The sequence below is a fragment of the Oryzias latipes genome, chromosome 20 (assembly GCF_002234675.1).
Source record: "Oryzias latipes chromosome 20, ASM223467v1".
Lineage (NCBI taxonomy): Eukaryota > Metazoa > Chordata > Actinopteri > Beloniformes > Adrianichthyidae > Oryzias > Oryzias latipes.
Window position 1 is genome coordinate 22737620 of NC_019878.2, and position 14081 is coordinate 22751700.

The window sequence follows — 14081 nt, forward strand, 5'->3', positions numbered from 1 at the left end:
CATCCTCCATCTCCACAAGACATGTTAAAAACACCACAAAAAAGTTTTTTTTTTTATTTTTTTATATAGAAGTCTGTCTTAATGTTAAGTCCATTGAGTTCCACAACTTAACACCATCATTTGATTTAAGTATCTGTCTCAGAGGTGCATGAATTTTGAAATTTCATCTTCTGAAATGTGAAAAGTGTTAGGCAGAATTTCCAGTTTGGCTTTAAACATTATTTATGCCGATTTTAGATCAGCTAAATTTATGAATTTAAGCAGATTAGATTCTGGAAGCAAACCGTTGCCGTTTTTTCTTTCCAGCCTTTTTTATTGAAAATTCTAGCTGCTCTTTTCCCGATATGAAACAATGTCTTTGTGTGGGTGGTATAAGCTTTTCTCCAGTCCTCTGTGCAGTAAATAAAATAACAAAGAACAAAAAAAAAAAGAGTTTCAGATAAACAAATACATTACTCTGTTTAAAATTCCAATATTTTTAAGAATCTTCCTTTTTAAGTGGTCAGTATGAGTTTTCCATTTTAAATTTTCATTTATTATGACGCCTAGAAATAACTAAGAACAGTGTTTTTTTGTTTTTTGTTCTTAATGTTAAAGTGCTTCGTGTTGTGCAATATATGAGAAGCGCTTGTTTATAAATGAAGCTTGATTTGATTTGATTAGAAGAATATCTTGGATCAATTTTTGTTTCGTCACATTTTGATTTGATGTGATTTGAAATGGTTTATTTCAAGCAATCAAATAAGAATAATACACAAAAAACATTACAATCATCAGTTATAAATTCATACAATGACGTATTAAACTTAGAATAATTATTAAATATTTATGTCTTCTTAAAAAAAAAAATGGGTAGTAGCTGTCTTTTTTTTTGTTTGTTTTTATTTTGACGTTCATTCAACCAGGAAGTTTCTTTTTCTTTCACATCAGACAGTTTGGGCTTTCACGGTAAGTGAGTCATCACATTTGGGTAATCCAGTTGCAATGGTGCAAACTCAAGGGCAGCCGAGGAAATCAGGAAATGTTCTCTTTCCTTGACCACTAAAATATTAGTGGTTAAGGCTTCATGTGTGTAAACAAAGCACTTATCCATGACTTAAATTGTCTACAGTTGTCTGGAACGAGACCTTAGTCTTGTGTTTTGCTTTTTATTGACATAAATTGTGGATGCATTTGATAAACTTATATGTGCACTTTTGAACTGGGCCTTCGACACACAAGAGCAGGCAAGGTAATCGCTACACATAGTTGGACATTTCTGCATCCATCCATCAATTTATCCTCTACAATTTATCAAGGACTACATCGTGGGAGGCACACTGAGATTCATAAATCTCTCCTCCTCAGCCTTCAGTTGGGTAGTTGCCTTTTGGCCAGTGAAGAAATATAACTCCCCAACAAACCCCGGTCCACCCTGATGCCTATTTGTGCAGGGACATGTCTGTGATATATCCTCTAAAATATGTCTGGGATGCAGTGAAAGTTCCTCCCTGTTCTCCAGAATACATAAAGCCTGGAACCGTTGATTTATGGAGATGCATCGCAGAAACAATGTTACCACGTTTGATTGTTGGACAGTCCATGTAAAGGAAGCTGTGGGATAACGAGCAACTCTGCAGAAACGTTACCATGCATTTATTCTGCCATATTTTGGGTAAAAAACTTAGTTTGGTTGCTGTTTTTCACTGTTATTCTTGCATGATTACCAGCAGTTCCATATTTTACGGTAATTACATTTATCGACTGATAAATCCATGGCTTTACCTTCTGGCTCTCCCTTCATCAACAAAAGTTATGAAGGGAGTCTTCAGCCAGAGGCGAAGGGATCCAGCGCCCACTGGAAGCAGCCGGATTTTTGCAAAAGTACATTTCACTTCCGGAAAATACCGTGAAGGTTGTGCAAAGACAAGTCTTCTCTAAGCATCTTTAAACAGAAACATAGACACACTGCATCGTTTCTCCTGACATCATTGATCAAGCGTCGCTCAAGAAGCCACCTGATGTCCCTTCAGGTTGAAAGAGCTAAAAGTTGGATAACAGCTCCTGGTCTGCCTGGCACAAAAGATGACCACCAGAGGAGGCAACTGTCCCTGACCTCTGCACCCTTCTGCAAAGGCACATCTGCCATGCTAGCTGCACGCTGTCCAGTGGCTTAATGAACACAGGGCAAACCTCATCCATCCCCACAGCCCCCGGGGGCGGGTTCCACTCCCCACAGCCACTTCGACAGCCTCAGCCACTGAAATGGATGAATTTCTAACCAGCCAAAAGAGCTTCCACTTCCATTACAGATCACTGTTTCTCCCCTTAACCTGTGTTTGAAACACGCAGGCCCAAATGTGACTCCAACAAACCCCAGTCTACCCAGATGCCTATTTGTGCTCCTCATGTCTAATTTCATCACACATTTGCAATACTTTTTAACTTGTATATGTTGCCTCTTGGGGATGTCATCAGGAGACACGGCATTGACTTTCACAGCTATGCTGATGATACACAGCTTTACATCGCCGTGTCTCCTGATGACCTTGAACCTGTCAACACTCTTTTAAACTGCATTTTAGATATAAAGCTGTGGATGGCAGAAAACTTCTTGCAGCTCAACCAGGACAAAACTGAAGTTTTAATCATTGGTCCTGAAGACAAGAGAGAGATGATTTTACCCAAACTTAGGAATTTTAAATCTTCTCAGTGTGTGAGAAACCTGGGCGTTCTTTTTGACTCTGAGCTGAATTTTACTCCTCACATCAGAAACATTGTGAAAATAGGATTTTATCATCTCAAAAACATTGCCAGAGTCCGCCCGTTCCTCTCTCTTGCCAGCACAGAGATGCTAATGCATGCTTTTATTTTTAGTCGTTTAGATTACTGTAATGCCCTGCTCTCTGGTTTACCCAAAAAGTCGATCTCAAATCTACAACTTCTACAGAACTCAGCGGCACGAGTTCTGACGAGAACCAGAGGGCGGGAACACATTACACCTATTTTAAAATCGCTGCATTGGCTCCCTGTGCGTTTCAGGATTGATTTTAAAGTTCTTTTAATGGTTTATAAATGTTTTTATGGTCTTGGGCCTTCTTATTTAAATGATATTATTTTAAAATACGAACCCTCGCGGACCCTGAGGTCCTCTGGCACTGGCCTCTTAGTTGTCCCTAAGGTAAGGACCAAGACTGACATGGTGCCTCTGTCGGCCTCCTCCCCCTCTCCTCTCCGCTTGGCTGCTGATTCTCAACACCTGCGACCACTTACCTCATCACCTCATCCGCCTTCTTAAGGAGCCACAGGATCATCAGTCTTCGCCAGTCCGTTGCCCCTGATGGTGCATAGTTGGTCGTCAAGTCAAGCTATTGTTCGTTTTCGCTACGTCAAGCCTGTGACTAAACCTGTCTCTCTCTCTACTCACCCTCAGGAATCCAGTACCACGAGTGGTCGCTCGAATCAGTTCCCAGCCGTTCTCATCAGTCTGTCCTCTCCTGCGGTCCCACCACGAGCCTCTGCCTCATCAAGTGTCTCCACCTTCGTCAACATCGGCCTACGGAGAAATCCACCAGTGACGCCGCTAGCTTCTGTCTTTCAGTTCGGAACCGACATCTGGACCTGCTCACGTTCTGCTCTCTGCTCCTCGTATTAAAACTCTTACCCGCCAACGCTCGCCTCCCGCTGTGTTTCTTCTGGGTTCCAGCATCTGGGTTCGAAAAGTGTTCTGTAGCCATGACAGAACGGACTGGCCATAATCCCAACCCAGCTGACCCAGAAGGACTCAGATTAGCCGTTTCCCAACAAGGCATTATGCTGGGACGTCAAGCGGACGCTCTGTCGCAAATGGCGGCTGCCCAGCAGGATCTCTTTCATCGCCTAGATGGTATGACCCAGACCTTACATGAACTAACCAGCCAGTTTTCCCAGGTTTCGTCTGCCACAGTCCATACTCCTGTCGTCCCAGCTCCTTCCGCTTCCGGAGTGCCGTCCGCAACCGAAAACATCCGACTCCAACCGGAACCTTTCTTCGGGGAGGTGGAAGCCTGCGGAGGATTTTTGCTGCAGTGCCAGTTAATATGTCAACAAGCTCCCCGATTCTACCAGTCCGACCACAGTAAGATCACCCTTGTCATTAATTCTCTACGAAGTAAAGCTCTCCAGTGGGCCCAAGCTTTTCTCTCTGCCAATCCCATCTCTCACCTGTCTTACGAGCGATTCCTCGGCGAATTCCGCCTGATATTCGACCAACCTCGTAAACAGGAAGAGGCAACCCGGCGGCTGCTCGCACTCAAACAGCGGAACCGTGCTGTTAGCGATCACGTCATCGATTTCCGCATTCTAGCGGTTGAAGCTGGCTGGCCCGATGTGGCCCTCAAAGGTGTTTTTTACCAGTCCTTGAATGAACAAATTAAAGACCACCTTTGTTCTCAACCGGAAGCACGATCCTTTGAGGAGTTAGTGTCCGCCGCTCTCCGGTCGGACGTTAGGATACGTGAGCGCCAAAAAGAACGAGGTCATCCGGCTCCACGTCCCCCGACTAAGTCCATCCACGCTCCACCGATCGATCCAGGCCTGTATGCTGTCCCCTCCAAGACTATGGAGGAACCCATGCAGATCGGCCACTCAAGGCTGTCAGAAGAGGAACGGCGCAAAAGACGCGAAGCTGGAGCCTGTTTTTACTGCGGGGCTAAAGGCCATCTAGTCTCGGGATGCCCAGTTCGTTTAAACTTCCCAGCCCCTCGCTAGACGACAGGCCGCGAGGGGAGTTATCTGCCACAGATTCTGGTAAAGAATTCATGTATTTACCTGTCAAGTTATGCCTCGGTCGTCAAGTTCATGATCTCAGGGCCCTCGTAGATTCTGGAGCGGAACAGAGCTTAATTGACTTTCGTGTAGTTAACCACTTGTCTATCCCCACAGAGCCCCTAGAAAACCCCATTGAAGCCTCGGGCCTCGGGGGACAACACCTGTCCCGTATTACCCATCGCACCAAGCCCATTCTCCTCGTCACGTCAGGTAACCATAGGGAATCAGTTCAGTTTTACATCACCCAGTCCGCCCATACCCCCATAGTGTTAGGGTTCACCTGGCTCAGATTACATAATCCCCAATTTAACTGGGCTCAGGGATCTGTCACTCAGTGGAGTCCTTATTGCCTTGCAAACTGTTTACTGTCCGCTGTTCCCCGTGTTCCCCCCATAGATACCGAGAGTCCCGCCTCAGTAGATCTGGTTTCCATTCCGTCTTGTTATCACGACTTAAAAGCAGTTTTCAGCAAATCTAAGGCTAGCGCTCTTCCCCCGCATAGACCTTACGATTGCGCCATTACTCTCCTTCCTGGCGCTCCTTTACCTAAGGGGCGGCTGTTCAACCTGTCCGGTCCCGAAAGAAGCGCCATGGAACAGTACATCCAGGAAGCGCTCTCGTTAGGTCACATACGACCCTCTTCCTCCCCTGTGGGGGCTGGTTTTTTCTTCGTGGCTAAGAAAGATAAGACACTCAGGCCTTGCATCGACTACCGCGAACTAAATCAGATCACCGTCAAAGATAAATATTCCTTGCCTTTAATCACGTCTGTTTTTGACTCTCTTCAACAAGCCCGTATCTTCACGAAATTAGACCTCCGCAATGCGTACCATCTGGTTCGTATCAAGGAAGGCGACGAATGGAAGACTGCATTTAAAACCCCCTTAGGGCACTATGAATATTTGGTCATGCCCTTTGGCCTCACCAACGCCCCTGCAGTCTTCCAGCGGTTGGTCAACGATATTCTCCGTGACTTCCTTAATCGCTTCGTCTTCGTCTACCTTGATGACATTCTCATCTATTCCCATGATCAGGCCCAGCATGAACATCACGTACGTCTCGTGCTTGAGAGACTTCTGGAAAACCAACTCTATGTAAAATTCGAGAAATGCGAATTTCATGTTCCAACCGTTCAGTTTCTCGGCTACGTCATCGAGGCAGGTCGCATCCGACCTGACCCCTCTAAGATAGAGGCCGTCGCCAACTGGGCACCTCCAGACACACGGAAAAAACTTCAGCAGTTCTTAGGCTTCGCCAACTTTTATAGGCGATTTATCAGGAATTACAGCAGCATCGCTTCTCCTCTCACACGCCTTACTTCCACTACTCATCCCTTTGCCTGGTCTACTGAAGCCCAACAAGCCTTCGACAAACTGAAGGACCTTTTCGTATCCGCACCCATCCTCATCCAACCTGACCCATCTCGTCAATTCATTGTCGAGGTGGACGCTTCTGATACCGGTGTGGGTGCCGTCCTCTCCCAAAAAGAGGCCTCAACTGACAAATTAAAACCTTGTGCTTATTTTTCACGAAAACTATCACCAGCAGAAAGAAACTATGATGTCGGCAACCGGGAACTACTTGCCATCAAGCTGGCATTGGAGGAATGGCGTCACTGGTTGGAGGGAGCAGAACAGCCGTTCATCATCGTGTGGACAGACCACAAGAACCTGGCCTATCTCCGCTCAGCCAAACGACTCAACTCCAGGCAAGCTCGTTGGTGTCTTTTTTTTGACCGCTTCAATTTTGTAATCACCTACAGACCCGGATCCCGAAATATCAAGCCTGACGCCCTGTCCCGAAAGTACAGTCCATCAGAACGCGCCCCGGCCACCATCCTTCCTTCCACCTGCGTCATCGGAGCCCTCACGTGGGACATCGAGAACAAGGTACTCCAAGCCCTGAGAGACAATGATGACCACCCTCCTGTCCCCAGGGGTACCTTGTTCGTCCCAGCTAATCTCCGGTCCGAGGTCATCACCTGGGGGCATGCATCCCGCTTGGCTTGCCATGGGGGGGTTCACCGGACTCTTAACCTCATCCGCAAAAGGTTCCATTGGCCTGCCATGGAAAAGGACGTGCGAGATTATGTCGCAGCCTGCTCCACGTGCGCCCGATCGAAATCTTCATCCTCAGCTCCGGCAGGTCTGCTTCATCCACTCTCCACTCCCGATCGACCCTGGTCCCATCTGGCCATGGATTTCGTCACAGGTCTTCCCCCGTGACACGGTAACACTACCGTCCTCACTGTTATTGATCGTTTTTCGAAAATGGCTCACTTCATTCCCCTTCCTCAACTCCCCACGGCCACTGTGACTGCTGACCTGATGGTCAACCATGTTTTTCGCCACCATGGCATCCCTATGGACATTGTCTCCGACCGCGGCCCCCAATTCACGTCACAAGTGTGGAAGGCCTTCTGCTCGGCCTTGGGGGCCACGGTCAGTCTCTCGTCAGGCTATCATCCCCAGTCGAACGGTCAAGCGGAGAGAGCGAACCAGGAGCTGGAGGCAGCTCTTCGCTGTCTGGCGGCACAGAATGAAAAGGACTGGTCCACCTTCCTGGTATGGATAGAGTACGCCCATAACACTCATCCTTCATCTGCCACCGGGATCTCTCCTTTTGAGGCCGCCCTAGGGTACTCACCACCTCTGTTTCCATCCCAGGAGTTGGATCTGGCAGTGCCTTCCGTCCAACATCACCTCCAGCGTTGTCAACGCGTCTGGACTCAGACGAAGGCCGCTCTCCTCCGCACCAAGGAGAGCAACTGCCGGATCGCCAACCGTCGCAGGGTGGTGGGACCCGACTATCAACCAGGTCAGAGGGTTTGGCTCTCTACTCGCAATATCCCCATTCAGGCATCTTCCAAGAAACTGGCTCCCCGATTCATCGGTCCGTACGTCATAGACAAACTCATCAACCCTACCTGTGTCCGTCTTCGTTTGCCCAAAGCCCTGAAGGTCCACCCGTCGTTTCACATCTCCCAGATCAAGCCAGTCCAGGACAGTCCTCTGTGCCCGCCGTCCGCTTCCCCACCGCCCGCCCGGGTCATCGACGGCGCTCCGGCCTATGACGTCAGCCGGATTTTGGACGTCCGTCGGAGGGGTCGTGGATTCCAGTTCCTGGTCGACTGGGTGGGCTACGGTCCGGAGGAGCGCTCATGGATTCCCCGCTCGTTTATTTTGGACCCCTCTCTCATTGAGGATTTCTACCGTGCCCACCCTGATCGCCGCCCTTGACCGCCTGGAGGCGGTCGTTGAGGGGGGGGTACTGACATGGTGCCTCTGTCGGCCTCCTCCCCCTCTCCTCTCCGCTTGGCTGCTGATTCTCAACACCTGCGACCACTTACCTCATCACCTCATCCGCCTTCTTAAGGAGCCACAGGATCATCAGTCTTCGCCAGTCCGTTGCCCCTGATGGTGCATAGTTGGTCGTCAAGTCAAGCTATTGTTCGTTTTCGCTACGTCAAGCCTGTGACTAAACCTGTCTCTCTCTCTACTCACCCTCAGGAATCCAGTACCACGAGTGGTCGCTCGAATCAGTTCCCAGCCGTTCTCATCAGTCTGTCCTCTCCTGCGGTCCCACCACGAGCCTCTGCCTCATCAAGTGTCTCCACCTTCGTCAACATCGGCCTACGGAGAAATCCACCAGTGACGCCGCTAGCTTCTGTCTTTCAGTTCGGAACCGACATCTGGACCTGCTCACGTTCTGCTCTCTGCTCCTCGTATTAAAACTCTTACCCGCCAACGCTCGCCTCCCGCTGTGTTTCTTCTGGGTTCCAGCATCTGGGTTCGAAAAGTGTTCTGTAGCCATGACAAAGACACATGGTGAGGCTTCATTCTGCCATTATGGTCCTCGCCTGTGGAACAGCCTGCCGGAGAACCTCAGGGCCGCAGAGACTGTAGAGGTTTTTAAGAAGAGGCTCAAGACCCACCTTTTTAGTCTGGCTTTTATATGACTTTGATCATTCCTTATGTCTTTTATTATTCATCTATTTATTAATTGAGGTATTTATTTACATATTTATTTATTTATTTATCTATTTATTTATTTATTTTCTTGTAAGGACTATTATTATCTTTGTTTCTAATATGCAATTCTTTTTATTGTTATTTTACCAATGATTCTTAGGTTATGTTTTAATCACTGACGTTTTTATTTTTTTTATTTTTTTATTACTAACATTCTTATATCTTATTTAATTTTTTATCTTTTTCTATTTTTATTGTTGTAATTTTATGATCATTTTTATTTTTTATTCTGATGTTTTTTCACTCCAGTGTTTCCTCTGGGGGATCCATCGTTCTTGGGCACCACCAGCTTGACCTGTAGGGCATGCCGTTGCTGTGGTGCCCGTTCTGGTTGGGCGGGCTGGGGTCCCACTCTGTGGTCTAATAGCCATGGATGGGGCCCTGGGCTGCCCTGTGTTGGGCGGGCGCTGCGGTAATGGCCCCTGTGGTCCGGCTGGGCCTTGGAATGAATGGATCCCCATGATATCGTTTCCTCACAGCAGTACCAAGCCAGACCTTCTTCAACTGCAGTTATTTTTTTCTGTTCACTGTTCTACTGGGGTAACTGGGTGGGTGGGGATGGGGGCGGGGGGTGGTGAGGGAGGGGTACCTTCTTTGTGGGATTGTCCTTTGTTTTCTGTTTTGAACAACTTTCATTTTTTATGACTGTTTTATCTGTTTTTATGTTAAGCGCTTTGTGTTTTTAACCAAAATGAAAGGCGCTATATAAATAAATAAAGTATGAGTTTGAGTTTGAGTTTGCCTTTCTGGCTCTAGTGTTTAGTTATACTCTGTCTATGTATCAGAGTATATAATTAGAGATTCATGAGAATGTATAATTTTATTGTAATTGATCATTTTCCTTCACATTGACATGTCTATTTGTACACTTCAAATTTCTTTTTTTAATTTGGACCTTGATGTTTGATCCCTGAAGTTGTTGTGGCGATTACATTTCGCCATGGTGGGATTAATAAAGTTAATCTAAACTTACTTTATTTGTTTATGTTCAAACATCACGACTCAATACAAACAGGGAGATCCAGCAGATCTATCTTATCACCAGCAGTTGTCACCAGTGTCAGCCTTAAATCTTTATCATACATCACATCAAGTGTCATCTTGTAACAAATGTAAATCCAGAGTTTAGGGCTTCTTCACATCCACCTGGGTTGACCCGTACAGGTGCTCCGGGTTCTGTCGGAGCCGGTGGAGAGCCGGTACAGAGGAACATCTTAAGGTGTGTTTTTGCCGTTTCCTTCAGACACGTACAGCCACCTCAAGAAACATCATGAACATGGAACGCACCATTGTTGTGCATATGGTGAGTGTATCATGAAGAATTTATAAGGATAATACAAATTAAACACGCTGTACAACGCTGTTGAAAGGTGTCTCTACACCACCCCTAGTCCAGGGGTGGGTTAACGTTTTGACTCGTGGGGGTCAAAGGGTTCTAAAATTTGTCAGAATGGCCGGATTAGGAGCAGATATGTGAAGTGTTTGGGTAATCCGACTCATGAGAGGAAGAAAGAACATGAACTCTGGACCAAAACACACACAACATTTTGATTGAAAGAGAAAATATGTACTTTCAAACAGAACGTTTTGAAGTCTTTATTTTAATAATGTGGCTTTTGTTTTCATCTTAGTGCCAAATGCACCAAATAGATTGATGTCCTTCTGGGGAAAAGGCTAATGTAGAGAAATGGTGCGTTCATGGGGTGTTGAAATAATCGGAAAAATGCATGTCCAAGAAATTACATGAATGCAGAATAACCTTCTGCACCTAAAAGGTCAATGTATTTGTAGTGCAGCAGAATTACAGGGAAAATAAAGTATTACAAGGAATTTCAAGATGACTTATGCCAGTTTGGTGGGTCACATGAAATAGTTTAGGTGCAAGGTGCACGTACGTATCACATGGACAGCACCAACAGGATTTAGAGGGGTAAAAACAAAATGTGTCCAACACTCTTGCATCTCACTTCCCTTACCTACCCTTAAATGTCTCATGTGTTCACTACAACCTGTCGCCTGCAGCATACCCGGAGAAAAAAATGTTTTTTGTTGTAATATAGTAGCCTTTCATTGTCTTTAGTCTGTACTAATGGAGCAACAGGTTTATTAAAAATAAACACGAAAAAAAAAGGTTTTTGTATTCTCTTCCCAACTGCAGACAAACCAAATGAAATGCAGTTCCTGCAGCTTAAAGCCTTTGATCTTTCAAATTCAGTGGTTCTCTTGCCAGAAAGCCAATCACAGTCCCAATACTTCTGAAAAAAAGTCACTTTTTTTGCCAGAAAACTGCGGGATTACTGCAGGTTTACGTGGAGATAAGTCCTTTAGCCGTAACTTGGCAAACTCCAGAGACACAGCAGGGGGTAAAGAAAATAATAGCACTGATTCCAGCAGGAAACACCCTGAGAAAGAAAGTCTGAAAGTAAGAAATCCAGAAAAGAGAAGACAAAAAGAGATTTACTTTAATTAGCCTGGGAAAGGTCAACGGTTGTGATGAAAGATACTTATACAGATAATAAAGACGCATTAATCCATAAACTGACTCATTGGAAAATAACAAATACTTTTTTTTAGGAGAAAATGTTTTTTTTTATTTTGCTGTATTGACTGAATATCTTTAGTGTTTTTTATGCTTTTCTGAGGTTTTTCTTTTAGATAAGTCTTGTTAGATTGTCGTGACAAAACAGAAGAGTCCTTGCACTGCCAAATACGAGGTTCAAACCAGCCACCTAGCGTTGTCCATATGTCCATCAAACGGTCGAAAAGAGCTCCGACCTGTCAGAGGAGATGTCTCCTGATGACAGACGGGAGCATAAACTGCAGCATTTCACCGCCTCTGCTAAATAGCAACATCGTCCTAACATGGAGTATAAGCTGTTAAGGGGAGATGTCCCAGAACCAAACTAATTAACAAAATTGGAGATTGTTTGCAGTCCCCAGAGCGGCAAAAATATGACATATGGGACTAATTAATTAGCAGCTTAGTGGGATGAGGCCTCAACTGATCGCATTCATCTGCTCAACTAATCTCTGCTGGAAAAAAAGAAGTCTGTTCTCGTCTCAAACTTATGCAATCATTAGAAGGTGGAAGAAAAGACATAAATATAAACATGTGCAGATTTTACCGGCTATAAATGTGGTTGTTTACAGTAATGCGACATGGTGGTCTCAGGGATAAAGGAAGATTGAAAAACGTTTGCTGCTGATCCCAAAGATCCACTGCAGAACTGTGGTTCTCGCCTTGGACTGAGGATGTGAGGCCTTCATCACCAGTGGAGGAAATTATAACACTTTCTGATGTTTTACTTTTATTTTATACAACATTTTTCCCCTGTTTGTTTTTGTAGAGTGTGTTGGGGGGCTTTTCTTCTGGTTACTGTTTTGACTTTTCCTTTTATTATTTACTTCTGTATTTACTTACTTACTCACTCACTGATATATTTTGATGACATCACTCATATATTTTTATTTCTGGCAAAACACTTATTTTTCTGTACCAGACTAAATAAATATTTACTTGATGATAAAAAAAAATATATGAAAAATATGTTTATGTTTTTTTACATGTTTGCTTGTAAATTTGAATTGAGTCTTGTGGCATCTCCAGAAGTCGATGGACACCTTTAAACTGACATTAGACACACAAACATTAATCTGTAACTGACATAAATGCAGCACAAGACTGACTGATTGATAAAACATCTGGATTTTTCTGTTTCCGTTTTTTGTTCACAGGTTCAGTCATGCACAGCATGTTTCTGCTTTGGCTAATTATCCTTCTGATCTTAGTTTTGTCATGTTATTTTAAAGTTGTTTTAGTAAATTATTTAAGTTTTGAAATTCACCTCTTTAACATTTGAGGTTAAGTCATGTTTTACTAATTTCACTGAAAGGTTTTATATATTTAACTCAGTGGTTGGATAAAGGAAATTGGTTAATTAAACAGTAACATAATGGAAATCAATAAAAAAAAAGATGATAGTTTCTGTCAAGGTTCTTCATAAAATACATTTAAATAACTGCATTATGATAAACTCACTCCAATGAAATGCTTATTTTTTGCTTTTTAATTAGCCTTTTTTCTGATGGACATCTACAAAAAAAGAAAAAGCTCTAAATTGCATTTCTGAGTGTTTTTTTCTTCAAATCGCTGTGAATCAGATGAAAAAATATCCTTTGAAAAAGCGCTGGGCTGTTCGAGCTCTGCTCCATTCCGATACTTGCAGACAAATAGATTCATGAACGTCTTTGCTTTCCTGGAATCTGGATCAAAACTGTTCGGCTGGATAGCTCCAACATTGGCTGCTAATTTGTTGTTGCCTCGGTAATGTAAGTTAAAGTTTTGAGGTTTTAGTGGGAGAGAGTGTAAACAGAGAGCTCTCCAGAAAACGACACAGGTTTTTAGATAATCCTCATGAAAAGACCACTTTGACAATAGACCAGAAGATGATGGGAGTGGGATTTTTTTTGTATCTTTAATAATTTGACTGTTTCATAGAAAACACTGCAGCCAAGAAAGAAAGAAAAAATGAAACCCATCATCAAACCCGAGCTGAAAAAGGGGACCAACAAACAAAGAAACTGCTTTTATTTTATTTTTTGTGTGTGTTGCCTTAAGAAAAAGTCCACTAATGATGTTTGTGTAGGAGGAACACACACACAAAAGGACAAAAAAACCTACTTGTTTTCATATGCACCACATGCTGCTCTGGTTTATGCCTAATCCTGGAACATCAGCATTCTAGTTATATTATTAGTAAAGAATACAATGGCCAGAATCACTCATTTTTCATTTTTCCTTACTCTTCTCGATCATCCCATCTGAAAGTTTTAGAATTATTTTGAAACCAAAGCAAATTCCCTCTCAGTGTCGTGAAAATGCTAATGAGATCCAGACTAAGCCCCCTGTGTAAGGCATAGACTTTGGCAACACAATTAATATTCATGTTGGCATATAAGCTGCAAATCCCAGTGGACTAAATGCAGTATTCTTGTCGCAAGCAGCTGTTTGTATGAAGAAACCAGGAAATAAAAAAAGAGCCAGTCAGCATTATTCACTTTGTTCCAGTGCATAGAAAAAATTACAGCAAATGATACAAGAAAGCATGGTGGAGATTTTATAAAACAAATGATTTTCTTTTAATGAAAAATTGATAAAAACAAAGGATGTTTTCCTTTTAAAACAAAAAGTATTTTCTTTACAACCAAATTTCCTTTGACTGTTTCTACGCTGTAAACCTGGAAATGTGTGGCTGCAGCCCT

General features: G+C 44.0%; 1 long non-coding RNA gene across 1 annotated transcript; it reads left to right on the top strand.

Moving 5' to 3' along the window:
* Positions 1-8160: 8160 nt before the first annotated feature.
* LOC111946650 lies at positions 8161-8535 on the top strand. Its single transcript, XR_002872357.1, has 2 exons — positions 8161-8207; positions 8298-8535. It is a non-coding gene; the product is annotated as an uncharacterized LOC111946650 (long non-coding RNA).
* The last annotated feature ends 5546 nt before the right edge of the window (positions 8536-14081 follow it).